A 28,000-nucleotide genomic window follows, 5' to 3' on the forward strand; every position below is an offset into this window, starting at 1 on the left:
CACGCACACAGGCAAATGCGTACAAACACACACGCATGCACACACACACACACACACACACACACACACACACACACACACACACACACAGCACACGTTGTGCCACGTTCAAAAGTATCCGAACGGTGTGAATATTTTTCCACATGATCAAAAGCGTTTACGAAAAAAATTATGTAGGAGGTGTAGCGGGTACGATTTCCACGTCTAAAATACTTAAGCAATTTTTCGTCTTCCTTCGAGCACTTCACTCGATGGAGTTGAGGTAATTATTTGCTCCTACTCACGTAAGTGCATTCCCAAGTGTTCACCCAGAGGTGAAGTTTAGCACTATCCAGTTAACATTTCCAAGTCCTTGACGTTTCATATGGGGTGGTTTGATAAGAGTCGCACATTAAAGAGAGAAAGAACAGTACGTCAGATAAATGTTCACAGCGCAGCAGTTATCTGCAACGGTCTCCCTTTTTATACGAGCCGGTGGAGAAAAAACAAGAAGCCGTCCACTTACGAGGATTAGAAAAAGCATTCTGTTGTTCCATTTAGTGCCATTGAGGAAATGGCCAACGACTGTGTGTCTCCAGATAAGGCCGCCTTTCTTTCGTGGCTCGCACCTGCACCGCCCCTACCACGCAAGGGAAGCAAAATTACAGTTTGAACAAAACGTATGGAAATGAAGGTTCCGCGCTCTCGTGCGCGGGAGAGAAATAAGGGGCGGCGAGCGCAAACAACGCCGAGGGGAAGCCGCGAGTTCACTGCTAGCAGTCCGCCGCGGCCTTGGAGGTGAAGCCTATAGGAGTCACTGCAACGAGCGAAGGCCTCTTGTTCAAAGGCCGACACTGAAGCAGTAATAACAAAAAATACGGGCCGCGGTAGGCTATACTTTAATCGATCTTCATTTTAATCGTGCGATTAGCTTATTTCGATAGTTTGTCATTTCGAAGCACATGTGTGATATTACGTCTTACATATTTTACGTAATTATCATAATATATTTCTTCAAACATACAGCCGCGCGGGATTAGCAGAGCGGTCAGGGCGCTGCCCTCATGGACTGTGCGGCTGATCTCGGCGGAGGTTCGAGTCCTCCCTCGGGCATGGGTGTGTGTTTGTCCTTAGGATAATTTAGGTTAAATAGTGTCTAAGCGTAGGGACTGATGACCTTATCAGTTAAGTCTCGTAAGATTTCACACACATTTGACCATTTCAAACATACAAAGCAGACATCACGTTTCATCATCACAGACATTATAAATTCACAACTCGTATTAAGTTCCCGAAATTAACTAATGGCGCGATATGAATATAGTTCACATCAACGCCTACTTCAGACCATGGTTTCTTTCATTAAATAAATAGCTGACAAACCTTGCAATGCCCTGATATTCTAATTTTTTCAGTTTTCTATTAGTAACGAAAAAAAAGCTTTGTTGTAGCTTAATGTCAATAGAAATCTCATTTCCATATATTCTCGAAAACACCTTTGATATTATGCAACAGCTGTAAGATGATCCCGGACAGTTCCTGTAGCTTGCGAGCAGCTGCTTCACGTATCTACAAGGCGATTTTGTATCTCAACGCCTCTGTTAGCTACCGAGCGAGGTAGTGCGGTGGTTAGCACACTGGACGCGCATTCGGGAGGATGACTGTTCAAACCCACTTCCGGCCATCCCGATTTATGTTTTCCGTGGTTTTCCTAAATCGCTTCAGGCAAATGTTGGGATGATTCCTTTGAAACGGCACGGTCGACTTCCTTTCCCATCCTTCTCTCATCCGACGGGACCGATGACCCCGCTGTTTGGTCCTCTCCCTCAAACCAACCAACTGATCCGACTTCATAGCTCTAGAGATGGCTATTGTTTTTCGCCTACCGCTGTTTGCGCTTTTTAGTTGAAAGCTGTCAAAAGCGCTGCAGGTGTCATGGATTTTTGTAAGTTGCACGTTTGTAAGAGTGTCTTAGTAAACTAGGCATATAGCAAAACAGTAACTGGCCGATGTCTCTACAGAGGAGATAGTTAAGAAAACTCAGTAGGAGGGGTCTTTGTAACAGCAATAGAAGCCAAAACAATTATTTTTAGAATTTCTGTTTGTATGTCTGTCTGTCTGTCTGTCCGTGTATGTTCGTATACGCGCGTCGTGCAATAATTATTGCAAGAAATTGGATGCGCTTTTCACAGTTATGCTGCCGGAGTTCTAACTTAAAATCATACCTAGAATTTTGCTTAACTAGGTCAGTACAGGAAATCAGAATCCGTAGGATATACAGGTAAACTGCTTAGGAACCTTAGGTGTTTTTTTGTGAAAACAGTTTTAGGTCAAGTGTGGTTTGCTCATGAAAATAAGTGAAACTGCCAAAAAATTTCTGAATGTTAAACGACTCAGTTTCGTGCTAGGATCATTTTCATTACACTGTGAGAAAAAAAGCGGTATACCAAAATTATAATACACTATATAACTAAATAAACCAGGACAGAAATGATAAAGAGTACGTAAAAAGTTGTATTTTGAAACATTGTGTCTGGTCGTACAGGTAAAACCTTCTTCACTCAATCACTACTGGCCGAAATCAGAACGCAAGAGAAGATAACATTAACTGTTGCCTCTTCTGGGACTGCTGCTACCTTACTCCCTTGAGGTAAAAAAGCACACACTATGTTTAGATACCTTTGGACCTAGACATAAATGAAATGGTTCAAATGTCTCTGAGCACTGTAGGACTTAACATATGAGGTCATCAGTCCCCTAGAACTTAGAACTACTGAAACCTAACTAACCTAAGGACATCACACACATCCATGCCCGAGGCAGGATTCGAACCTGAGACAGTAGCAGTCGCGCGGTTCCGGACTGGAGCGCCGAAAACCCCTCGGCCACCGCGGCTGGAAGGCATAAATGAAACCTCAGTATGTACAGTATCGTGAAGTAGCGACAAGGTGAAGATTCTTCCAGAGTGCAGCCTAATCATTTGGGACGAATGCACCGTGGCAAACAAAACAACCGTGGAGGCAGTCAATCGCACACTGAAAGATATCCGGCATAACGATCGCATTTCGGAAAGCCTCACCTGGTCATTTCCACCAGGCACTACCCGTTATAACTCGAGGAACTAGAGCAGATCAAGTGAGCGCATGTCTCAGTCGCTCCGTGCTCTGGCCTTGGGCACAGAAATTTAGTCTCACGCGGAACATGAGGATTCAGTTAGTTGAGAATCCCCCCGTGCGGAAGAATTCTCGGACGTTTTCTGAGAAATCGGCGTGGGTATATCGCCCGAATTGAATGTGCTAGTGACTCTGACAGAGAGCTTTTTTCTAATTGTTCCTAATTGAGGAACTTATTCTTTTCGTTTATGGAGTTGTAAGTGACACGTCACGAGAATTCTTGGCTTTTTGAACTAGCAATGCTGACGCCCAGAAATGATCAAGCTGCTGCAATAAACCATAGCGTGCTAGAAAAAAAATATGGGAACGACGTGATATATCGATCCATAAATACAGTTCTGGACTTGACCAAAGCTCTCACTTACCTGTCCGATAGAGTTTCCTAGCTACCTTTCTGTATACGGACTCACCGCGTATAACGTCGCTCTCAAAGTTGGTATTCCGATTACGTTGCTTCGGAACTTAACCCCTCTAAAGCTGTGTAATGGTACTCGTCTTAATGTGGTGTCAGTTCGAAGTACCGCCAAATGTTGTGATGATAGCTTTCAAACCGTACGGCAACGTGCTAAGACATCTGGCTGAAAAATGGGAAACGTTTGAGACATACCCCGTCTTAAACGGAGTGCGACAAATTAAGATAGCACTGAAGAAGCATGTGCCATTCTATATAGTAATTGGAAGCTACAGAGCCATAGTCATGTACGAAGGACAACCACGACTTGCGGCGGCTGTGGCCAGGAAGGACATGACCGTTCAGCCTGTATTCAAAGCAGACTGACTCAGACACCGGTTGGTGAAGTTCCATCCCCAGCAACACCTAGTTCATTTCCCTTCACGTATGCAACGGCCGCAACCGCAACAGCTATTTTCTATCCAGGATCGAAATACCATATTGCAGTCATTGGTCGATGACGATGTGGCGGGCAACGTATCTCCCTCCACGACGTCATCGGCTGAATTACCTCAAGACGGTGATCAATTGTGCCACCAAGACGAGCCTAAAGAGAAGATGAAAGTAGAAACAGAAGTTGGCCCGACTTCTGCCTTCCTACCAATGGAGACCGCATCAGACGATTGCCGCCCGCACTCTTACACAAATCAACGTGTCCGAAAACAACGGTCCCCGCAAAAGTGCAAGAAACGGCGCCATACGCCATCCGATGATCGCCTGCTTCGGATGTGTGACCAGGACGAAGATCCGGAGTCGGATGACACACAGGACTCCACCACCGTAACCCGCCCGTTCTGTCACGATGCTACGACGAATACAGTTCCTGAGCCTCAGACTAACAATACCACTTCTGCTACTGCACATGCGCGCGAGCGCTCTAATGACAGCACTAATCAACAGTTATCAATTGCTACATCTGATTCTTGGGCGAATGATGTCGAGGATGATCTACAGCCCCAGGAGGATGCCGAGGGCAGAGATGCTCCCTCGGCTGTACCCAGCTCCGAACAGCCACAGTGACTACAGCTGTATCGTCAGCCTCTTTGGGGCCGCCCCTGCCGCCCACACCTGGCCTCCTAAACAACCCAGTTGCCGACCTGGCTGACCAAACATAAGGTCTAGCAACGATTAACATCAATAACATATGTGTCGGGCATAACCTAGCAATGCTACAGGTTCTGCTCAATACAGCAGACATCGACATTGCGCTCCTTCAGGAGGTGTATGTCGAAGACTTCAAGGAACCCTATGGCTTCAAGACTTGGGTCTCACAAGCGTCGGCCAATGGCAGTGGTGTGGCGATCCTCCTCCGCGAAGGTATACCCGCAGAAGACGTCGAGTATCTCCCTGACGCCAGAGGCATGGCTCTTACTATCCAAGGAGACAAACTTATCAACATCTATGCACCGTCGGGTTCTGGTCAGCGTTGCGAACATTCCACCTTTTTCGCTCATACAATCACGCCCCTCTTTCTGGGCCTTCAGGACGCCTTGATATTAGGAGCGGACTTCCACTGTAGCCAAGCACCCAATGATCACTTACCATACCACTCTCCCTGCACAGAACTTCAAATGGTGGACTCGGTGGGAACAAGTTTGTAGCGATCGGCCCGGATTTACGCACTAGACTAGCCATTCCTCCAGCCGCATCCTCCGTATTTACATCTCGCGCTCCATAGCCGAGGGGACGAGAGCTGAAGTTTGGCCCATAGCGTTTTCTGACCACGAAGCCTACATCTGCGCCGTTACCCTCGGCCACCAGAAGTTATGGCACAGCCGTGGTCCTTGGGAATTGAACGTCGCCCACCCAGCCTTTCAGGAACGTCGGCGTCTTACACAGAACACATGGGATTCCTGTAGTCGCTGGTGTGGCACCTATAGGTCTACTCTGTCGTGGTGGTTACTCTGCGCCAAACCAGCCCTCCGGAAGACCTTGATAGGCTAAGGCCGAGATGTTACAGCATGGAAGAGACATACCATGGACATTTATTACAGCATCTTAAGGGAATGAACAAGATTGCCGTACTCGCCTGCCAGGCAGGTAACGGTGAACGGTGGCAAGGCACAGATCCTTGAAGGTGAGTTCATAAGAGCGCGCACTCAAGACAGAGTGGCCCAGGAGGAACTGTCCATGTACCACGTCATTACAGAACGACGGCGCCGACGCAGGACACTGATCCAAGCTTTCTTGACGGAAGCCGGACGACGCCTTGATACCCAGAGCGATATAGGAAACGCCCTTCATGCTCACTACAATAAGCTGTACTCAGAACACCGACATCTGCCAGAGGGGATCCCCGCAGTCTCTAAACTCAGACAGCGGCAGCGGATATGACTGCAGATTTAACGGAGGAGGAAATCATTGAAGCAATACAGGTGGAGTCTGCTCGTAAGTCCCCGGACCTGATGGCCTTCCTCTGGAATTTTATCGGACATATCAGCAATTGCTGGCACCAGCATGGATTGATATTTGCCGCTATCTTATGTCTCCCACGACGCTGATCCCTGGGGCGTTCCTAGAAGGACTCATTGTGCCCATACACAAACTACGAAGCGGATCCAAGATCAGTGATTATCGTCCCTTGACCTTACTCAAAAGTAACACGCCTAAAGTTATCGGTCCACTGTGTTGTGTCGCAGGATGAGTCATCGTTAGGAAGTGAACACAGTATTCGCACTTCACTGTGCCGATATCGAAATATGATCGCGCTAGGCAAAGCTCACCAAATGCCATGAGTTTTGACCTCATTCGACTTTAGCCAGGCCTTTGACAGAGTCGACCACACATTTTTGATGAAGGTACTGCGACGCATGGGGAATCCGGACATCATTGTTGTGGTAATGATACGTCTCCTACGCTGCGCGACGCCCAAGGTGTTATATAATGGCCGCCAATACATATCCAGCGCTCGGTGCGAGGAGGCTGCCCTCTTTCGATGATATTGTATACCAACGCCTGACTCCGATGTCCCTTGGTGGACACACTTTTTGCTGCACTGCCTATGCTGATGATCTGGTACTCCTTCTTCGAAGTAATGACGATGTTCGTGCAATACTGGCGTGGGTGGCGGACTACGGCGCGGCTTCGGGGAGCAATCTCGATCTCCACAAATCGCACGCCCTGCCTATAGGCAGAGGTCTATCAGACGAAAGCGTCGCACCACTACGAGTCAGTGACACAATCCGCTGTCTTGGCATTGATTTCACATCTGACATGCAGCGCTCGACAGCCCTTAACTACAGGCGTTTATTGAATCAGATGAGAGCAGGAGTAAGTGACTACCATCTTAGAAATCTAGTCCTCCTACAACGGAAGCGATATGCTAACGTCTATTTGGCGTCACACATCACCCATTTAGCACAGATATTCCCGATACCATCTACTCTGGCTCACCGCATGTTGACGGTTTTGGGTTCCTTTGTTAGTACGGGAACGTTATTTAAGATTCGTTGCGGGTCCCTAACCCTCCAGAGGAGCAGAGGCGGTTCAGGCCTTTGTCATGTTCAGAACAGAGCGAAGACCCTGTTCGTTAGCTGTCATCTGCACCTGTGGCGACGAAGCCCAACGTGCCTCACAAATCTATTACTGGAGGCCTTACGACCCACCTCACTCACACCCCGCGAGATGATATCGGACATTCCAGCACCTTTCCATTTGCCAATTCTTCCTTGAATTAAGCTTCATCCACACCGTACTACTACCGAAACGCTTGATGACGACGGAGGACGATATATTCTGCCATGTAACTGAACAGGACGCCGAATGTGATTGAAAGTAAACATCCCACTACAAAGTGGCGTGCTGTGTGGCAGGCAGTGCATGCCACCATCATTGATACTGACGTGCAATCTGCATGATATATAAATTTTAACTGGAAACAGTTGTGCCAGTCCCGCCTACATCACATCCACCTCGCCGAGTCACCCTTGTGTGCCACATGCCAAGTGATTGACGCGGATGAATATCGTTTCGAATGCGGGTCGGCAAAGACGTTTGGTATTTGGTGCGTCAGATATTGGCTTTTATCACACGCAAGACTCCCGACAGGATAACTACCCGATCACTTCTTTTTCCCGATAAGATTTATTTCCCAAGAGCAAAAACGAACTCTGTGACGTGTATTAGAGGCCACGATGTTCAATACCTATTTGACAATGGCGAAAAGACAGTACCCGATTTTTGGCATTACCTCAACTAACGACATTGTGTGATCGTCAAGAATCCTAAATACAGACAATATTTTTCGAATTTTCTTTGGAGCGCATTCCATAACCCGCCTCGCAGCTGGATTATCCATCACATGAGAAATTAACCTTCTAAACTCTTTCCAGTTCCTTTCATTAATGGGATTGAATAAACAACGGAAACAACACAGCCACGAGACGACAGTCATCGGAAAATCCGCAGCGGGCTATAGCATGGAGCATCTTTATGTCGTAACGGGACGACTTTTATTATTCTGGTTATTTCGCCGAAGAGGAACGTCACTCCTTTATCCATATGCGTAAAAAAGCGTATGATTCTCGCTTAGGGTGTGAGAGGTCCCGGGTTCATATCCCGGACGAGTCCATCATTTTTTTCCCTCTATTTTACTTTGGTTATTGGTCTCCTGCAACTGCATAAAAAAAGGATAGAGTGTCTGACATGTAAGCAGAAGTTCCCAGGTTTGAGTCACGGTCGGGGAATACATTTTCCGCTGCCCCCGTTGATATTTATCAACCCCTGTGAGCAGCTACAGGTCTGAATTTCATACTAATTTCATATTTATATACCGTCAGTGATATGTGTTTCGGACAGAGTTTGTAGCAAAGAAATAATAAATTTGAACGTCATAGACAAAGTGGCAGTTTCGCATGCATCTCAGTGTTTATGACGCCATATCTTCTGAAATTTATGCAGTACCGCGATGGTAAGTGGTCGTAGCGATTTATTTCGATATGGTCTGCTACATTTATTGTGAATAGTAGCACAGAAGTAAAAGACTTAAGCATCCTGCATGACGCGGCAGTTTTTCACGTATCTTATTGTTTATGACGCCGTATCTTCTGAGCTATGATTGGTAGGTGGTTCTTACCTCCATAGCCGCTGTTGTCTGATAGTAAGGAATACGTGTACCAAGTTTGCTTGAAATCGATTTATTTGTTTAGGAAGAGTTACGGAACATACACACATACACATAAATACCTCAGTTTCTATAATACACCGATGAGCCAAAAAAAATGGTACATCTGCCTAATACTCTGTAGTGTAGGGTCCCCGCGAACACGCAGAAGTGCCGCAACGCGACGTGGCGTGGACTCGACTAATGTCTGAAGTAGTGCTGGAGGCAACTGACACCATGAATCCTGCAGCGCTGTCCATAAATTCTTAAGAGTACGACGGGGTAGAGATCTCTTCTGTTGCAAGGCATCCCAGATATGTTCATGTCTGGGGAGTTTGGTGGCCAGCGGAAGTGTTTCAACTCGAACGAGTTCTCCTGGAGTCACTTTGTAGCAATTGTGGACGTGTGGGACGGCGCATTGTCTTGCTGGAATTGCCTAAGTCGTCGGATTGCACAATGGACATGATTGGATGGAGGTGATCAGACAGGATGCTAAAGTACGAGCCACCTGTCAGGGTCGTTCTCGACGTATTAGGGGTCCCGTATCACTTCAACTGCACATGGCCCACACCATTACAGAGCCTCCATCAGCTTGAACAGTCCCATGCTTAGATGCAGGGTCCATGGGTTCATGAGGTTATCTCCATACCCGTAAATGTCCATCGGCTCGATTCAATTTGAAACGAGACTCGTCCGACCAGGCAACATGTTTCCAGTCATCAACAGTTCAATGTCGATGTTGACGGCTCCAGGCGAGTGTAAAGCTTTGTGTCGTGCATTCATCAAGGGTGTACGAGTGGGCCTTCGGCTCCGAAAGCCGATATCGGTGATGTTTCGTTGAATGGTTCGCATGCTGGCAATTGTTGATGGTCCAGCATTGAAATCTGCAGCAATTTGCGGATTCGTAATATTCACGGTGTACTCGTGAAATTGTTCTACGGGAAAATCTCCACTTCATCGCTACGTCGGAGATGCTCTGTCCCATGGCTCGTTTGCTGACTGCGACATGTTCAAAATCACTTAGATCTTGATAACCTGCCATTGTAGCAGCAGTAACCGATCTAACAACTGTGCGAGACACTTCGTGTCTTATATAGGCGTTGCTGATCGCAGGGCAGTATTTGCCTGTTTACATATCTCTGTATTTGAATACGCGTGCCTATATCAGTTTTTTTTTGGCGTTTCAGTGTGTATGTAGCATAGAGGCTGTGGATTCCCACAGAAAAAAGTACTGAAGTATTAAGCACTTTATCGCTCAAAAAACTAATAGGAGCTATTTAACAATTTATGACAATAATTCAGCTGTGAAATGTTTTAATTCCCATAAAGTTCAAAAACGATCATAAGATTTCGCAAGCTTAAGTCTTCCACATGGTTAAAGAGACAAACTCAGGTTGAATTTTGACTTACGCGTAGGAATAAACGGTTTTTATTTCAAAAGAAGCATTAAGAACTATAAGGTTCTGTCTGCTACCAACATGCCCATAAATCTCGGGTCATACTTTTACAGGCACGTTTAGGATCATAGTTTCCAATTACCTTTCACAAATATTCAATGTTCCCTGCACCGACTCAAGTCAAACATGCAAGCTGTAGACAAACTCGTCCCACAAATTTGCGATCACTGAATTCACCGCTGTTGGTACGCACCGTCACAGTCCACAAAACGTTGTTGAAAGTGAAGGGAAACAAACAGTCTTCCAGATATCCTCACGAAACATTCAAGAGACTGATCGTCCTTTGAAGCCAATAGTGCAATGCGGAATCTTTATGCCCTTGCCATCGGTGAGGCAGCTTACTGCTGAGAAGTGCACTTAGACAAGCTCCGTCCTGTTGAAAAACTAAATTTCTTGTATGATTCTCGTAGCTGTGAATATCAAAAGGTGAACCAACGAGCGCGTTAAGTAACTGCATCAGCGAGAACCCTATCGGCACTCAGGTGACCCATCGATTTGCAGCTATCACCAAGATAAACTTGTAGTTTTAGTAATTTGACGTTCAGATCAAGTAACTACTTTCATTCTTGTAGACGATTGTCTTGCGAAAGCGGGTTGTTCTATTTTCAGAATCTGACGTAGTCCATTTGCGGCAATGACCGAAATATAGCATTATTATTGTACGAAGTGTCTCAGTATGCGGAATGATTTAAAACTTATATCTCATTGGATAAATCCGGTATTAGTGAAGAAAGCACCACAGCGCCGAAATGCGTAGTCGCGTGCAGTACGTAGTACCGCATGGTCATTGGTCTGTGAGGCAATTGATTTACAAAGTTCGACGCAAGGGCTTTAAAGGGGCGCCAGTTGCCATAGCAGTGTGGTGTGGCGTTGGTCTGCAATGTACACAATCAGGAGAAGGAGAAAGTAGTTCCCCACACATGCGGCAGGCATCTGTCAACCGGAATCAGCAGCAAAATACCACAGGTGACATCTAAACCAACGTAGGCCTAATCGCAGAATGATTGGCCTTTTAATATAACGGTTCACAGTCTACAGGCAGTGTTCACGACAAAAGACGTTGCGGACGGCAGCGACGTGGGATACACAATAAGCAACCGTACTAGCTAAGGCTATAGTGGTTCAAATGGTTCAAATGGTTCAAATGGCTCTGAGCACTATGCGACTTAACTTCTGAAGTCATCAGTCGCCTAGAACTTAGAACTAACTAAACCTAAGTAACCTAAGGACATCACACATCCATTCCCGAGGCAGGATTCGAACCTGCGACCGTAGCGGTCGCCCGGTTCCAGTCTGTAGCGCCTAGAACCGCACGGCCAGGCTATAGTGGGTGCAGCTCGGTCAGAAAGGAAGGTGGCACAGGAATGCGGCATCAGCGAAGCTTCCGTCTCCAGGATACTGTCCTCCAACCATTTCCAGGCGAGTACTGTTACATGAATAATCCGGTGAAAGACGCACACTCCAGCGGACTGTTGAAGGTCACACTTTCTTCAACGAGGAACCTAATTTCAGTTTCAGCGGGAGGGTGAATAGACATAAAACCATCTACTGGGTAAACTACAAACTCCATCTCGCTGTCGAGCCGTACACTCTGAAAACATCGAGGTCAACTGCTTGGTGTGACATACATGGAGCGCCCTCGTTGTTCCCTCATTTTTCAGCGGCACACTCACTGCTGCATACAAGAGACATTATCTTGAGGGAGCATTACTACCGTGATTAGGCGACCTACCTCCCTAATAGAGATTAGAATTTTTTCCAAAGGCTGGTGTACCTCTGCACTTCGGACGAAACGGCCACCGACTCCAGTATGAGGGTCTCCCTAACGGGGTCCAGTGGACTGGGCCACCTGGTTCGTCATATCTGACAACACTACACTTTTTCTTTTTTGGGGCACCTCAAGTCTATATTGTGCACCGTTATAACCAGAACATTAATTGACCTGCAGGGAGTATCTCCAGAGCCTGTAAAAACTACAGTAGGCCTATACATCACACACCAAGAACAGTAACCGAAGCTTGTACAAAACTACAGTATATACTGACACATGAAGGATAGTAATTGACCTGAAGGAGAATATTACCAGAGCCTGTACCAAACTGCATCATACACTAACACACCAAGAACATTAATTAACTTACAGATGGACATCACTATAGCCTGTACAAAAATACCTACAGCGACGTTACGCTTAGTGTCCAGCAGCGTCCATCGCCGTGTACAGATTTGCCGTCTGCGAGATGACCGTCAGTTTCATCACCTTCTGCATTAGAGATATGTGCTAACAACTGACCGGGGATGGCGGCTGCTTTGTACTGTCAAGTGTAAGGTAGTGATTGACCGATGATGTAACATTTTGCTTGTCCGATTAAAGTACATACATAGCATGATCTCCACTAATTATTGGTTTGCTCTAAGGGCCAAGAACTACTGAAAAGGCAGATTTTGTCCTTGGAGACATGACTTTTGTAACATGCAGTATACACAAAAGAATTTCTTCACTTCTTAAGGACCTGAAACAGCGGTAACGTTGGCTAGGACGAATACGTGTAGCGAATACAGGAGAAACATTCAATGAAAGAAAGTTTCTAGTCGTAGGTGTATAAAACGTAGACGCAGTAAATCAATTATGAACAGCAACAATAGGAAGCTGTCGGGTCTGGAGTGGAAGTGAAGTATGGGGACCAGAACACTATCACAGTAGAAACGTGTAGTAAATACCAAGTTGAAACATGACCATAACGGCTTCAGCACTGGTTGCAGTCACGGAGTTGTTACTGTAAGCCATGAGTGTCTGATGGGAGCTTGCTTCGTACGAGGGTGATTTGTAAGGTTCTCGGAATCACCATGCGAGGTCACCGCTAGCGCAACGGGTTATTCCCGTGATATTCATTGGACTCTTGCCTGTAAAGACGTGCCACGTCAGCGCTCTTGGAAGAGAGCTGTGGCGGTGACACGGCTCTGTTGTTGTTCCACCGTAGTGGCTTGCGAAGATGGAAGTAATCGAGGATCGAGCAGTGGTTGAGTACTTCGTAAAGAAATGTATGAAAGCAAAGGACATTCATGCCAATTTCCAAAATACACTGGGGGACTCTGCTCCTTCATATTCAACTGTTGCCAAGTGGGCAAATGAATTCAAATTTGTTCGAGAGAGCTTAGATGATGATCCGCGCAGTGGTCGGCCAAGGTGTGTCACCACTCAAGAAATCACTGCAAAAGTGCACAAAATGGTCATGGAGGATCACCGACTGAAAATGCGAGAAATTTCTCACTCTTGCCAGATGTCATCTGAAAGCGTATATCACATTTTAACAGGAAAATTACAAAGAAAAAAAATCTGTTACATGTGCCGTCGCCATGGTAAAATTACACCTTATATGGCTCCGCCAGACTTCCATATCTTCCCCAAACTGGAAATTTTTCTTGGTGGACGAAGATTGACTTCAAACGAAGAATTGATAGCAAGAGTTGAAAACTGTTTTGCAGGCCTGGAGGAAACTCACTTTAGAGATGGGATCAAGGCACTTGAACATTGCTGGAGCAAGTGCATTAATCTACAGGGAGAGTACATAGGAAAATAAAAAATAGTTTCAGTGACGTCTTTTTTTCTATTCTTACTGCACATGATACCATTGATATCAGCTATCTTCTTCTCCATGAAGCCTAGAAATACTAGACGTCCATTTGCGTGCAACTTATCTATCTGAGAATCCAATATATTTGCTTTGAGAATCCACTATATTTCCTGTGTACCTATTGACTCCACGTCCATTACTATATAAAAAAGGCACATATTATTGCAAACTTTCAATATCACTGAAAATGTAATTGAGGAGCTACTTTTCAAAATGCATGATGTCCCAAAAAGTAAATTTTTCAGGAGAAGCTTTACCAATCTTACACCACATACTCAGTTACGGCGGTTGATCAAAATGTGTTTACTACAAGGAAACTGCTTTTTATACTTTCAAGCAATGAACACTTTAGTGATGGACAAAATGCGTTTTCTTGGTTATTGTTGGACAATCTGCGTTTTGGTGAGAGCTATTTTGGACATAATGCGTTTTGATTAGTTTTCGGTGACGTAGAACTGGTAAAAATACTTTTTATTGTTTGAAAATCCATTTTTTAGCATTCAGTTAAACATTTTAACAGCAGAAGTAGGAACAAAAACTAAAATGTGCTTCATTTACAGTAACAAAGATCGCAATATTTTTCCCAAAATAGGCTCCTTCTTCTAAACAATCACAAATAGTATCTTGGGCAATAAGTTCGTTACTTGGCCGGCTGATTGACTGACTGAAAAGTTCAAGTACTTCATTTCTCTCCAGTTGTTTCCAAAACTGAAGCTGAGTAGTTTTCCCATGTCGTCTTTGATTCTTGTTTCAGCCTCATCAGTGATGACACTTTGGAGATATTTGATACTTTGTTCAAGCTATATCCACATTTACCTAATGGAAAAAGCGCTTTGAAGTATCATCGGAATAGTAGGTAATGTGCGCTTTGATTTTGACATCAGTTACCCTCTCACCTACCATATATTTCTTCAAATTGATCTTTTTCAGATCACTGATACCATCTACAGGCCTCAAAATTGTACTTAATTCCTTGAAATCAAATATTTCGCAGCCTTTTCCTAAAATCCTTGTTTCTCTCACTTCTGCATAAACATCCTGGTACGTGTTTCGATTCAATATTTCTGAAATTTTACGAAGTTTAATGGTACTGCACTATTATAGCAGTTGGTTTATTTTTCGGATCATTCCCTAATCTTCTGCGCTTAGGACTGCTCAAATTGAGAGGAAGAAAAGCCTTTTATCTTGTTCGCGCTTCAGTCTGGATCTGCTTCGGGCATGGATGTGTGTGTTGTCCTTAGGTTAGTTAGGTTTAAGTAGTTCTACGTTCTAGGGGACTGATGACCTCAGATGTTAAGTCCCATAGTACTCAGAGCCATTTGAACCATTTGAACCTTTCATCTTGTTCCTTTTTGTGTGGATTAGTAAACACTACCCTTTTACTTTTGTGCAGACTGTTAGCAGGAATCGAACAACAACAAAAGCGTCCTGTTTTATGCTGGCAAGGAGGATCGAAGCTCATGAGATGAAGTTCCTTATCCCGATATCTGACAATAAAAAATTACAAGAGAAATAATTTTACAGGTAACCACAAATAGATTAATTTGTGTAGCTTTGCCGTAACAGTAATTTTATTACTCTTACCTGTTTTCATACTCTAATGTCCTTTTTGATTTTCTCTTCATTTGTTTTCTCGTTCCACAATTCAATTCCTCTGCAACAATCAAACATTCACTTGTTATAATACTCCTTCTTAGCACAACAACGTTTTTACGTCCGACTTCTATGTCTAACAGAATGATAAACGCTTATACATAACAATTCTGTAATACTGAAAACGAACAGGTCTTTGTTGGTCAGTTAAAGATTTTGGCTTTCGTCCACCAGTCTTACATTGTAGCCAACATAGCTTAATAAAACAAAATAAAGGCAACTGTTGGACTTAATGCAGTTTGGTTCAATCATACTAGAGGACAAAATGCTATTTGTTGCATCTGCTAGTTTTAGCGCTCTTTTTGAAGGTGTTAAAATGCTTTTGGACTCTATCTGATTGCAGGAGTGTGTGGAGAGGGTAATAAAATACCGAATTTCATATCAAACTCAATTTTGTCCACTAGTGGACATAATGCGCTTTGAAAAGTTCCTCCTCGTATGCTAATTCCCTTCACAACAGCTGGATTATAATATGGACACATACTTTCTCTTAGTAATAAACTTAGGAGAATCTGAATAGGAGTTTTTCAGGAGCCTATTGCATTCCTTTTCGCTCTGATATCGGCTGAAATCCTACAGCCAATAAAAACGGCGGCAAGCCATTTGATCCGCTTTCGCTCAGTCACTATTTGCAACTAGAATGAACTCGAAGAATCTGTTGAGAGGTACTGTGAGGTTACACCCCGATACGGCTGAACGCGAAAACTTTAAAAAGCAGACGCGGTTGTGGGCACGTCTCTTGTTGCGGGGAAAGGAGGTACAACGGAGTGTGGTAGTATTTGACAGTTGAGGGGGCGTGCCGGCAGTGCAGGGCTGCACGCAGCGGTGAGACACGCCAGGGTCATGCGGGCACGTAAAAACCAGTGCCTTTGGCTATAGGGGTGGAGCATGGATGGGTTTAAAGGCGCTGCAGTCTGGAACCGCAAGACCGCTACGGTCGCAGGTTCGAATCCTGCCTCGGGCATGGATGTTTGTGATGTCCTTAGGTTAGTTAGGTTTAACTAGTTCTAAGTTCTAGGGGACTAATAACCTCAGCAGTTGAGTCCCATAGTGCTCAGAGCCATTTGAACCATGGATGGGTTTAGGCGCCATAGCGGAAATGAGCGACCACAGTGCCCGCTAAATACATCTAAATTCAATAAATACTGATCCAAGACAGATGCAGAAAAAAATAACAATCTTAAGAAGAGAAAATTGAGACGAATGCTTGTCTGAAAACTCACCTTCAGTCAAACCAGGAGAGTTTAAGTTATTCATTATAGAACTATCAGAACGTAATAATACAATTCCTGTAAATGATATAAAGGGTGTTTTAACTTTCGACAACTAAATACATGGAAAACAACACATCGTACGAAAAAAGCGTTCGAGGTGAAAAGTTAATATTAGTAAGGGGACATCCGTCTGTGCTACAGATGGCCACCTCCTAACGACTCCGACGTTGGCGGGATCAACTTTGTACTTTCAAATGGAGAAATCCCCCCCCCCCCCATTTCCGTTGTATATTCGTATTCCAATCCCAAAAACACTATTTTTGAGAGCACATCCAATGAATTTTTGTTTTTTTTGTGTTACAAAAATGGAACAGTGGGATTTAGAGCAACGTTATACCGTCACGTTTTGTGTATAGCTTTGGGAATCCGCTATCCGCTAATGTGACCTTTGACAAGCTTAAACAGGCTAAGGAGGACATTCCTTTCGACAGCACAAGCTTTCGCAAGCAAAAAAACCATTTTTGGAATACCGAGAACACGTGGAAGATGAATCTTGCTCAGGAAGACCTTCAACTTCAAAAATAAACAAAAATGTTGAACTTGTGCATGTTCTTGTGAAGTTGTTCCTCAGGGGCAATCTGTCGATCAAGTGTTTTACAAAGATGCCCTTAAAAGGTTCTGGAAAAGAGTGAATCGAATGAGACCGGTCATTGTAAATGCTGCATCATGAGAACGCCGCATGTCATACGGCCACTTCCATCAGGGAATTTTTGACCTCAGAACGCACTCCTGGTGTTCCCATTTTCTCGCTCGGTGCCGCGGGTCTCTGTTTGTCTCTGTCTTATTTACATTCTTCTATTTGTTTATTACCCATCTCATTTTCTTTCTACAATTTTGTGTTTAACATCTTCGTTCGTTTGCTAATCCGTTTAAATGCTATGTCACAAGATGTTAACAATATTGGAAGGATTTTTTAAATTCCATTCATGATTCCCATTCTAGTTTAAAACTTGGTTCATTGCTATGCGTGAAATTCCAAGTGATGACGAGTTACGCTTGTGAATTATTTCTTAAACTATAGACAAAAGGAGTGATTTAAGTGATAGTGACACAGATAATTCGCCTGGAAGTGGTAGAATACCTTCTAGGAAAGGCAAAAGGCTTACTGAACTCGCATCTGTTTATCATACGACAAACCATTCTCTCTATTACAATAGTGGGTTGTCCCCAAATTATTACCATATACCTTCAGTAATTCAAAAATCGATCGTAGTTTTAGCTACGGAGAAGAAAACCGGAAGCCATTGTAGGCGATGTATTGGCCAAGGAATCGGTTAAAAATATTTTAAAGACAATCCAAGAAAAAAAATACTTTTCTATAGCGACAGATGCAACTAATAAAGAAATAGAAAAATTGAAAATGGTTGAAATGGCTCTAAGCACTATGGGACCTAACATCTGTGTACATCAGTCCACTAGACGTAGAACTACTTAAACTTAAATAACCTAAGGACATCACACACATCCACGCCCAAGGCAGGATTCGAACCTGCGACCGTACCTAGAAAAATGATTCCAATTTGCTTACAATTACTTTATTATGATACTGCGGTTATAAACGTTATACTGGAATTTATACAATGTAAGTATGAATAGGTATATCAAGTCGAAGTTAACTAATACACACGTTGGAGAAGAGTGGACTGCCTTTAAATACAGTTTAGGTCTTTGCCGCTGCCGACACTACTGCATCCCTTACACTTATACTCTTATTTCAGTTGAAAATGATAAAGTTTTCAAAGATATTAGCCCCCTCAATATTCTTCACAATATGGCAAAATACAGTACTGATAACCTGGAAGTGGATGTAAAAGATTGATACTGAGAATATGCAGTTCCTTCAGTAGATCTAAGAGACAAAGTACAGACTAGCAACTCAAATTTAAAGCAAATGAGATGTAATGGGAAGAAATAATAAAACATGTTGCCGCGAGATTTTTATCTCTTGATCCTGCTGTGGAAAAGAATAATGAAAATATAGCCTGCACTAAAATCTCTTTTTCTGGAATTCATCAGTGAATGATCTCATCCACATCTAAAGAAGAAACTTCACACTTTGACATATCTGTAGTTTCTGCATAACATAATGTTTTCGGTAGAAACAACAATGAACGAGGGTGAATCATATTCTCTGTCAGTTGTTGAGATGAATGTTGAAATGCACGGGACAGGCGAAAATATTGAACAAAGAATAAAAGACAACATTTTCGAAAGTAGGACACGAGAAATAATGGATGAATGAAGCACTAACGCAAAATAATCTATTTGGAAAGCTTTTCTGCTGTTCTACACCAAATTTGTAGGATATTTGTTACCATGATATTTCTCATAAAAGAACATCCTTTTCAAGATGCTGTTTTTAAAATTAAAATCACCAACAAATTACTATCATTTTCAAACAGCCCCTAACTGCTAAATACACTACTGGTCATTAAAAGTGCTACACCACGGAGATGGCGTGCTACAGACGCGAAATTTAACCGACAGGAAGAAGATGTGGTGATATGCAAATGATTAGCTGTTCAGAGCATTCAAACAAGATTGGCGCCGGTGGCGACACCTACAACGTGCTGACATGAGGAAAGTTTCCAACCGATTTCTCATACACAAACAGCAGTTGACCGGCGTTGCCTGGTGAAACATTGTCGTGATGCCTCGTGTAAGGAGGAGAAATGCGTACCATCACGTTTCCGCCTTTGATAAAGGTCAGATTGTAGCCAATCGCGATTGCGGTTTATCGTATCGCGACATTGTTGCGCGCGTTGTTCGAGATCCAATGACAGTTAGCAGAGTATGGAATCGCTGGGTTCAGGAGGGTAATACGGAACGCCGTGCCGGATCCCAACGGCCTCATATCACTAGCAGTCGAGATTATAGGCATCTTATCCGCAGGGCTGTAACGGATCGTGCTTCCATGTCTTGATCCCTGAGTCACCAGGTGGGGACGTTTACAAGACAACAACCATCTGCACGAACAATGTGAGACTTTAACTTTTCCTGGCGAACTGAATGTTCAAATAACTTAAGGGTTTGCTGCCGGGTGACGTCGTCGAACACCGCCGATATTTCGACAGGAGCACACCCTGCCATTCTCAAGGCACAAATGCAAGGAAGAAGAAATGTGCAAGCAAATTTAATACCTCGGTTCACAGAGGATAAACAAGGAAGACACCACACACAGAACAAGTGTCAACACAAACAAAGATAACCAACATCAGAAATATCGATAGTTACTATTAATCAACAGGTGAGGTAGCACTAATTCTGTCCCTCTGTTTTTTTGATGAGAGCCAGAGCCGGATTCCAAGCAGCATGTAAACAAAATACACCATCTCTTTTAATAAGGTTGCTTGATAGTCTGATTTCAACAGCTTCCTTAATAACACTATCCCACTAGCTGGACGTGCAAGCCAGAATCTCCGTGTTGTTGTATTCCATAGGATGACCGGTGTCAAGGCAATGTTCTGCAATAGTGGATTTGCTCGGCTGTTGTAAGCGTGTGTGACGCTTATGTCCAATACACCGGTCTTCCACAGTCCTGATTCTCTGACCAATATATGACATGACACAACTGCAAGGAATACGATAGACCCCAGCCTTACGCAAACCAAGATCATTATTTACGGACGCCAACAGGGCCTTAATCTTAGAAGGTGGTCGAAAACACATTTCACATCATATTTCCGCAAAATACGGCCAATAATGTTGGAAATGCTTCCTGCGTAAGGCAAAAAGGCCGTAGACTTAGGTGCCATTTCGTTGCTATCGTCACTCACCCGTTGCAGAGAAGGCTGATGGAACAACGCACGTTTGATTTGCCTCTCACTATAACCATTCTGACGAAAGGTGACTTCTAGATGTGATAGCTCAGCTGCCAAACTTTCAAGGTCTGAGATAACGTGGACCCTGTGAACCAAGGTGCGAAGTACTCCTTCACGCTGAACTAGATGGTGACAACTATCAGCTCGCAGATATAAGTCAGTGCGGGTAGGCTTCCTATAAACAGAATGTCCCAACGTACCATCAGTCTTCCTTTTGACCAACACATCAAGGAAGGGAAGGCATCCATTCTTTTCCAGCTCCATAGTGAACTGAATATTCGGGTGCATTGAATTCAGATGTTCCAAAAACCGGTTTAAATTCTCACTACCATGAGGCCAAACAACAAAAGTATCGTCTACATATCTGAAAATACACGCAGGTTTCAAGGTCGCTGACTCCAAAGCACGTTGCTCAAAGTCCTCCATAAACAAATTGACCACAATAGGTGACAACGGGCTTCCCATTGCAACTCCGTCAGTCTGTTCGTAGTACTGACCATTGAATAAAAAGTAAATGGAAGTCAGCACATGTCGAAACAAATTTGTTAACTTGACACCAAACTTAACCTCAATTAGCTGCAACGAATCAGAGAGAGGAACGCGAGTGAAAAGAGAAACCACATCAAAACTGACTAAAATATCAGAGTCATTCAAACGCAATCCCTGCAATCGACGTAAGAAATCTGCAGAGTTCTTAATGTGGTGTTCACACCTACCTACTAGTGTGCTCAACAAACTAGCAAAATGTTTAGCTACACGATATGTCGGAGCACCAATATTAGAAACAATAGGCCTCAACGGGACAGCCTCATTACGGATCTTAGGGAGGCCATATAATCTAGGTGGTACAGAACAGTAAGATAGTCTCCTGTGACAAAGAACTTTTCTTCAGGAGGTTATTTGTCTTTCTCTCAACACTCTTAGTAGGGTCAGCACCCATTTTGCGATACGCCGAATCAGAAAGTAGACACTGCATCTTTTGAATGTAATGGTGCTTGTTCAACAAAACGGTGGCGTTTCCCTTGTCCGCAGGCAAAATAACAATATCGGGATCCATTCTAAGTGAACGTAAAACAGCCGCCTCAGCTGCTGTAATGTTACACTTGGGCGGACGGGCCCCAGTCAACACACGACAAGCTTCCGTCCTGACCTCTTCCGCAGCCTCGGAAGGTAGTTTATAAACAGCCTGTTCGATAGAACAAATAAAATCTACAACTGGCAAACTCTTAGACGTCGGAGCGAAGTTCAAACCTTTCCCTAGCACAGACAAAGCTGCGTCGTCAAACGTTTTCTCCGTGAGATTGATCACAGAACGTCGAGTATTAGAACTAGACACTGAGCCAAGGAAACGTTCAAACTTCGCCGAATGACGAGCAGTTACAGACTGAAATTCCCAGTCAGACTGCGACGAAGAGGCACGCCCTGTTGGCGTCCGTAAGAGATGATCTTGGTTTGCGTAAGGCTGGGGTCTATCGTATTCCTTGCAGTTGTGGCATGTCATATATTGGTCAGACAATCAGGACTGTGGAAGACCGGTGTATTGAACATAAGTGTCACACAAACTTACAACAGTCGAGCAAATCCGCTAATTAAGAACATTGCCTTGACACCGGTCATCTCCATTTCGGTCCACTTTGAACTGGTGGTCATATTAATAAAAAAAGAACGCGCCGCCATATTTTCTAACATAGGAAAGCTCATCGTGAATACGTTCGGCCATATAACTGGGACCACTACTAAATGTGGAAGAGAGACACACCATCCTATCCAAGTTTTCATCATTGGAATCTAGCTGTAAAGCATCTCTAAGTCAGATATAATTTTCTGCACACATTTGGTTCTGATGAGTGCGAATGAACACTAACCGTTAAGTTTTCCTAAATACGTCTACTACAAACGGGTTAAAAACACTTCGAAAGAGGTGTCAGTAGCTACGTTCGTTCTGACGACGATGGATTTTAAAAAAAACTGTAGAACCACATTGCAAAAGCAATTTTGTCAAAATTCGGAGTACCCTTGCAAGGATCAATACTGTACAAAGCAAAATTGTAGCTGACTTCACCTCGACAAAACGTTAAAGCATGCTGTAACCAATCATAAGCACGATGTGTTTCGTTGATTCTCTGAAGGCGATCGTCCTGATTACAGAAGTCAATGTCACTCCTATTACATTCTTGGTCGACTAACAGGATCGCGACCTGGGTGAGATCCTCTTGATGTATTTTAAGCTGTAATTGCAAACTTGTAATCATCGTGTTTCCATTTGGAACTGAATGAAATGCCGCTCCAAAGCTGTTGACATATGGGTTCACAATGCGTGGCATATTTTTCAGGTTTCTTATGAGACCTAAGTTTAAATTAGAAATATATTGTTGCCTAACATTTACCTGGTCTTGATAGCCAGCCTTACAATAAATTAGGAAAAACGTTAGAATATCTGTCGGCGACAAAGAGCCATTCAAATGGTACGCATGGCCATATATCTTACAATCAGTCATAAATACATGTTCAGTGATCCTAGTTGCTACAAAAGAAGTAATTTGGAAAGCTCTTTATAGTCCCTTAAGGGGAACTGGACGTGAACTGACTGAAATTTTCAAAAACATTTTTTGTCACCATCTGAAAGACAATTTTATCCCCTTTCAAGAAAATGTATTTTTTATCTAATTTTCATTTGTTGATTTGGTCTTAAACGCTCTTTGGACAAATGTTTGCAAACCAGCCACGCTCATGCGACAGGCAAGGAAGATCGCCACAAACATTTCTTGTCTGCCACAGTCAGGGAAACAATAAAGCCGATATACAGGGACCTGGCAGATACAAAATTACTTAGCAAATGTCTACATGGCCGTACACAAAACCCTAATGAGGGTCTCAACAGCTGAGTTTGGCAACGAGTACCAAAAACAATGTTTGTTGGATGGACAGTACTCAAAATGGGTGTGATGGATGCTGTCATTTGTTTCAGTGATAAAGTAATCAGCAGGTCAAAAGTAATGGACAAATTAGGCACCCAGCCAGGAAATAATATGATAGCTGCTCTGACTGACATAGATCGTCAGCGATTAGTTGAAGCTGAAAGAGCTGTGGAACCCACCACTAAAGAGTCTAGAGTAAGGAAAAGGTTCCTGAAGAAGTCTACCGAGGATAAAGTAGGAGCTGGCCAGCAAGATTATCCTGCTGGAATGTTCTGAAAGAGCCATACGGCGAATCAAAAACACTGTGAACATTCTTTTCTCATTTTCTCGAAAATACATTTTCAGAACATTAGGTACATATAACTTCACAATGGTTTTATCTATGTTCACCAAATTTCTCTCAAAGTGAAGAATGGGACAGTATCTTTGTATTATGCCTAATACATCGCAGAAATGATCTATGTTTGTCATTCTGTATATAATTTTTGCAGTATTTTTAGACAAAATAGTAATGTGGTATAATAAGGGTTTTTCTGTTTTCTCAGATATACTCCAAAGTACAAAATGAGAGGCATAATGTGTTTCTACGAATGCTGACAGCAGCCTTCCACGGTCTGAATGCTATTAGACTGATGATGGACCAGAAAGTGGTACCAGAATAGGAACGTCAATTATAGAAACATCTATTAGGGAAAATACTGTAATTCTCAAACTATAACAGACATTTCAATACATTTCCTTTTACAGCTTGAGTTAATACCATTCATTGTAGGTAAAAAATCACAACTTTCTCCGCAATGTAGATCAAGAGTAATGTGCACTGAGAGCGAGGTACAAAAATGCAACCCGTTCACGTCCAGGTCCCCTTAAGTTCCTTAAAAAATGTTTAAATAGCGGATGTTCTCCGTTTAATAACTCTTTCATTGCTTCTAGTGAGTCTTGTACCCTTTCTAGGCGAAGTTTGCCGGATGAACAAAATATTCCCTTTGGTTCTCCTTGCCACTTCAGCGCAAGGCAATACGTGCATATTTCGTTCATTGACCCAGTTAAGAATAATTGAGACATTTTGCTATTGAATCGTAGTCAAATCCACTTTTTTCTTTTTCTAGCCGCGGTAGTTCCTCAAGATCGTATACCGTCGAATCATCATCATCATTGACTGATAGCTTAAGGCAAGGCGCAGCCGCTTTTCTCTAATTCGGGTGTCACTCGCTTGTGTTTGTCACACTTCCGATAAACGACTCCTTTTTTGTTCCATGTGATGGACTGTTGCCTACTGTCTATCATGGTAGCGACTCCGAGCAGCAGACAAACGAAGCTTGTGTTAGTCAAATGTCTCCAAAAGCCGCGAAATTTTATGTCGAAAACTCTCAGCGGACAAACAAAGCTCGAGCTGCTCTTCTGCGTGCAACGATCAGCAGATAAGTCATGCTCGTGCTGCTCATTTGTCTCCAATAGGCGCGATATTTCGTGACGGCTATGGTCAGCAGATAAAGTGGTTATCTTTCCTGGTGAGTTTCAAGAGAATGTGAGTTCTGATGACAGGTGCGGTCATTGGCCAAACGCAGTTCCCTTTCGGAATTCGTCTCTCATGACGCCTACGATAGGTGGATAATCGAACCTCACGTTCTTTCTGAAGTTCCACACTAGGGGCTGCAGCATAGTGAGATCGGCATGCACTCAAGCGACGTTCACGTTCTGTGTTACTCTCCCCACATAGCGACGCAGCATTACGGCGTCTGTTAGCATCCAAACGCGATTCGCTTCTACAAGAAGTGTCCTGAGATCGAGACGATGCAATTCTAGAACGCTGCACCGCTAAACGTTCTTCACGCTCGGCTTTACCTTTTCTTAATCTTCTCAGTCGTGCTCTTATGGCTTCAGCAGGAACAGACGAAAGGTTAGCTGGTTTTCTGGAAGGCATTATTACTGCCCAAGAAACTCACCATCGACAATATAGTTACACCACTTAGAGAATGAATTCAAAACTGGAAGAAGTTGGACGGAGGAAGACACTAATACGAAATTACAAACATTGTATCACTTCTTGAGTTTCTCCCGGCGTATTTGATAATCAAAATATCCACGGGTGTACTGCCGGTCTACAGTGTCCAACGGACACAACATTTCGGCGATCATACATGTCGCCGTCATTAGGTGACTGAGCTCCTGTGAACGTGCCGGCACGGAGATCCGTACACTATGGCTGCTCAGGGGGAACTGGGTTCGGTCGCGGCGGCGGCCGATTGAAATACCCTCCGCCCGCGGCGCGCTCACTCCGCCGTCCGCGCCCCGCGCCACTGTCGCGCGGTGGAACAGATTGCAACGGCGTCTGAGATGACGTCGGTGTGATGGCTCTGTCCGCCATGGTCGTCACAACTATACGTTTGCTCGATTTACTCTTGATTAACCCAACCGCTGGTTCCCAAACCTTGCTAAGATTATAGCCACAGTCACACTGTTCGCCCCTCGTGGTCACGCGGTAGCGTTCTCGCTTCCCGAGCACGGGGTTCCGGGTTCGATTCCCGGCGGGGTCATGGATTTTTCCTGCCTCGAGATGACTGGGTGTTGTTGTGTCGTCTTCATCATCATCATTCATCCCCAGTACGGTCGGAGGAAGGCAACGGCAAACCACCTCCATTAGGACCTTGCCTAGTAAGGCGGTGCGGGTCTCCCGCATCGTTCCCCTACGCTCTGTAAAGAAGCATGGGACTTCAATAAAAAAAAGTGTATAAATAATATTTACAAAACAAACCAATTATACATCGAAGTAAATGCATATATATACAAATTGTAAAACAATTACAATATGTAAAGACACAGAAATGTCATATCTTAAAGTAACAAAATAAGGAAAAAATTTATAGTACAGTAGATGGTAATAGGAGGATATGCATTTCCGGTGTTATACGTGCCCTCCATTGTCTGAGGATGTTCGTGTAATCTAAACAGACTCAGAAAATGCCCTCCCCCCCCCCCTTAAAAAAACAGTTGAAATCCATATGTTCAAAACATCAAAAAAAATTAGCGTTAGGCTAATTAACTATAAATCAATATTTAGACCATAATAATTGAGTGGAGACACTTCTAATCTTATTCCACTCTGTCATCTTGCACAAAAGAAAACAGGTTGACAACATATTAAAATTCATAGAAAACATAGAAAATGGTTTAGCTATTCTAAAATCAGCAAAATTCCTAACAGTATCAAGAAATGGAGTACTATTTGCAGAATTATTCAGAGTACATGGTTATAAAAACAGGTAGATCAAATTACGCAAGTTAATAATTAATTACATAGAATACACATTTTTATATAACCTTTTCATAATTAGTATTCTAGCCATGAGAGTCCTCTTAAAGCTAAACAATCGAAAAAAACATAAATATTGACAGCAGAATTCTTTCACATCAGCTGTCCGAGAAGAAAAACAACTCCGCCTTCCGTACTCGCAAGTACAAAGAATGCCGACCGGCACAAGAGCCGACAGCGGCTGCGCCTCGTCAGTATTGTTGCGCCCGCCTGTGCGGCACGCTTGATCTCACTCGCCTGTATAACGGCATTTCCAGAACGTCCGTTTCACTGAATTCTTTCGGAAAAACTCACTCCCCAGTAATCTCAAGGAGTCCATAAACACTATCACAGTGGATAACTCAACACTGTCCATGATCACACGCATATACTAACCTGAAACTTAAAACAGTGTCTAAGTACATCGGCAATGACTAGTAGAACACATATTCATGAAATCTTACAGCTAGTTACAAAATCATATTTACATTCCTGAATCTACTGTGACTCAGCTGAAAACTTAAAGTAGCAGCTTGGATTTTTCAACTGATTAATAATCAGTTACTCTTAAGTCATTTAATCAAAATTAATTACTTATTAATTACAACTTCTTTAATGACCTCTTGGTCAGGCAAAAGCATGGCAACCTAGCAAATCCTTAAATCTTACACTCTATATTTAGATACAGTACAAATTACCCATTCTGTGGTATTAATCAATCCTAGGTTGGTACAATTTCAAGTTTACAATGTTCCGTATACCTAATAGTTTTCCAGACCTTGGATACTCTAAGCAATAAGCATTTGTGTGAGGTATACCAATGACTTTATATGGTCCATTATAAACAAACTTAAATTTAGAGATTTCATTGTCTATCTCGCTCGATTTCTCATGAGCTTTTACAAGTACTAAGTCTCCGATTGCAAACTTAGCAAAACGCTCTTTGGCGTCATGACGACGTATGCGAGTATCGGCTTTTAGCTTCATTATTTCTCGCAAACGATCTTTTTTCACACCAATATTAATGTCAATCCGTGGAGGGAATTTGATTATCTCTTCCACTAAACTTTTACTTCTGTCATCTAACAGGATTTCCTCTTGTTACAGCAGTTCAAATTCATGCCTACGTCAATGGCATCCAGCCAGTTAACAATGTGTATAGGCTAGTATTGCCTATGCACACCGTCTCCTACCTCGTCAAAACTAACTACTATTGTTTTATCTTGCGACGCACATGTTAAAGTTT

This window comes from Schistocerca nitens, chromosome 1 (assembly GCF_023898315.1).
Source record: "Schistocerca nitens isolate TAMUIC-IGC-003100 chromosome 1, iqSchNite1.1, whole genome shotgun sequence".
Lineage (NCBI taxonomy): Eukaryota > Metazoa > Arthropoda > Insecta > Orthoptera > Acrididae > Schistocerca > Schistocerca nitens.